The sequence below is a fragment of the Pinus tabuliformis genome, chromosome 5_1 (assembly GCF_031772625.1).
Source record: "Pinus tabuliformis cultivar Carrire ecotype Pingquan chromosome 5_1, CPIR1, whole genome shotgun sequence".
Taxonomy (NCBI): domain Eukaryota; kingdom Viridiplantae; phylum Streptophyta; class Pinopsida; order Pinales; family Pinaceae; genus Pinus; species Pinus tabuliformis.
This window is the reverse complement of record NC_142305.1, coordinates 459749929-459752986: the sequence shown is the minus strand read 5'-3', so window position 1 is coordinate 459752986 and position 3058 is coordinate 459749929. Positions and strand designations below refer to the sequence as shown.

The window sequence follows — 3058 nt, the reverse complement described above, 5'->3', positions numbered from 1 at the left end:
ACTTTAGGTTAAGAATTATATATATATATATATATATATATATATATATATATAAACAAAATAATTTCATTTTATTATAAAATAAATATTCTCATTTTCATTTAGTTTATTTATTATCATCATCATCATCATCATGGTTTTAAGGATCACGTTTGAATAAATACATTGCAACATATAGATTATTAATGAAACTAAAGAATAATCCTATATTATAACCACATATTATTTACAATGTCATGGAGATTGATATATACTCCTTATTCCTTTTCAACATTTTATGACTAAACCATATAAAAGGTCTATTGCATATTAACCCATTGAATGTGGTATAATGTTGTTATATGTTTTGTCATGATGGTAAATTTATGTATTTATTTGTAAATTTCTAGATAGTTCTATTGCTATATGTAGCACATCGTTGCAAGTACCAAGTAGGGTACTTTTGTCTGTTATGAATTAACTCACAAAAAAATAGAAAAGTTAGATCAACGACTTCAAAATCAGTGTCTTCGAGGGGGAAACCTCCTTTACATTACACAAATGAACAATTCTTGGATGATACAAATGACTAAATCTTCTTTCTATATATAGGAGTCTAAGGGGTCACAATATAATCAAAGCCAACATAACAATAATAATATAAGGGCACAACAATAACAATAGTGGGCTTCTATGGGGCACACTAATAACAATATGGGGACAATAGGGGCACAATAATAACAATAAGGGCTACAATGACAATCGTAATGGGGGAATCACTAGTATTATAGGGACCTAACATGCCCTTTTCCTTCCAAAAAAGTGTTTTCATCAACGCTTGAGTAGTTCTGGATGCTTCTGTATAAAATTCTCATCCTCCCATGTGGAATCTTCAGTGGGTAATTTCTTCCACTTGATGAGATACTTCGGAATTGATCGATTTCGTACCTGTCGAGTTCTTGTTTCTGTGACTGCTTCAATATCCAATATGATTTTTCCTTCCTCGTCAAGTTCTGGCAATATTGTTTGAACTGGGAGCTTGTCACCTATAATCTTCTTTAGACATATAAACAATGGAAGTCGACATATAACAAGCGTACGCTTTCTGTAACTTCTTCTTTGAAGAAATGGAAAAGGTTTGTCGGAACAGAGCTTCAAAGCCTCCTTCCGTTAGGGCTTCGACACCTAAGGTCAACTTACCCCACACCACATCTGACATGTTGTTTCCAGTTTTCACTGCATTTAAAAGAAATCCATTAATTCAAAATGCAAGCAGGCGGGCAAGAACAATACGATAAAGGTGAACTTATACTTGCAGTTGGTCCAGAACTCTGAGGCCAAATTCTCGGCTTTCTCGGTCCATTTGTTGAAGCAGTGCTGCACCGATTACATTAGGGCTACACACAAACAAATCTAATATGAGAAAAAAATAGAGAATGCTTTGTTCGATCAAACATTTTTTTTATGCGAGCGCACACTTTGAATGCTCTACTAGTGATGGATGCACAATATACGAGCTGGGGATGAGATGTTTTGTCGGGGCCGTCCACGTCGCAGCATCTTGGTTGTGAGGATGGGCAGAAGGGGCCGAAGGATAGACTATGAATTTGGTGCCCCATTTTCTGCTATCCTTCTCTGAAGTACCTGAATCTCGATTCAGCACCTCCGGGGTACTCGGACCCCCTCAGTGTCAAGCTTTGGATAAAGGATCGGTTGCGCCACTCTGTCAGTCATTTCGAAAGCTACTGCTCATGGGTTGCCTCGACTCCCATGTGCTTTCACAGCTCTGATCCCCTTGATTTCGGCTACCTATTTCACAGCTCTGATCCCCTTGATTTTGGCTACCTATCCTCTGTAGGCAGAGCATAGTTACGTTGCCATCTCAATGTGTAAAGTGTAATAGAGTTTTCTTAATCATTGTTTCAAAGACACCTTCAAAGAATGATTGCATGTTTAGACAAGTGGAAAACATGCGCGTCTTAACCTGGCACAACCACGATTACATACATATATCTTGGAAAGTCGCTAAAATTCATTGCATGTTAGCCCATTCTCCAATGATATTTAGAATGATTAAGTAGGAACTCTCACGATGGAATCTCATGGCGAAATCAGAACCTCTATCCCTCATCAACACGTCGCCAAATTCCCATGCACATCTTCTTATCATATCTTTTTCCACAAACACGTGCTTGATCATGGAGACTCAAATGCAGTTTTTGTTACTCAATTTTCACTTTTTAGATACTTTCTATAGAGATTTCACGGGATGCTCTCATGGATGGGCTTCGTAATATTTGCAAGGGTTGAATCACCGGTCACTTACTCTTCCTACCTTCAGAGTTAGTTCGAAGCCTAACTTATTTGAATTGAGTGCTTGTGTATCATTGAGCCACTATACGAGCTACGCCCTTCTCTGAATAAGGGAGAATACAAACAGAATTAGGTTGTCTCCACTCAGAATCAGATGTCACCCAATCATACTCAGATGTCTCTCGGTTAGTGTAAGGCTAAACCCAAGCATAGTGAGCATGTCCCTAATCGAGTTTCACTACCTGCGTTGATTGACAAGGGACAATTCGACCACATCGCGATCTATTTTTGAGCACTATCGTAACAAACATAACTTTGGCAAATTGCAACAGAGACGAACAATAGAAGAATTATTGTACACGCTGGTTGTTTTGCCTCCACCCCTATGTCTTTTCCAACTCAGTTAATGAGCTCTGCTTACTATCGCTAAGAATATGTTGTTTTGGTGGCATGGACTTGCTGCGTTCGCAACCTGCCTTGTTTAAAATAGATACTTGTTATAAAGTAGTTATTATTTTATTTTTTTAATATACAGGGTTGGCAAAATATTTAAAAAGAAGTGCTATTTGTTATTCTCTTTAATAAAATGAGAAGTCAATCAGTGTTGATAATTTATGTAGATTTTTTTTTTCTTCTAATTAACAAACTTAGTATAAATATTTATAATTTTTTTAATATATATATATATATATATAATTTAAAATTTTATGTTATTTTTATGGATTAATTAAATGTAGAAAAATGTAACAATTTTTTTTTGAATTAA

At 35.9% G+C, this 3058-nt stretch overlaps 1 pseudogene; it reads right to left on the bottom strand.

Annotated features, from left to right (window-relative positions):
• Positions 1-1021: 1021 nt before the first annotated feature.
• LOC149165472 (GEM-like protein 5 pseudogene) lies at positions 1022-1713 on the bottom strand (annotated as a pseudogene).
• Between the last annotated feature and the right edge of the window lie 1345 nt (positions 1714-3058).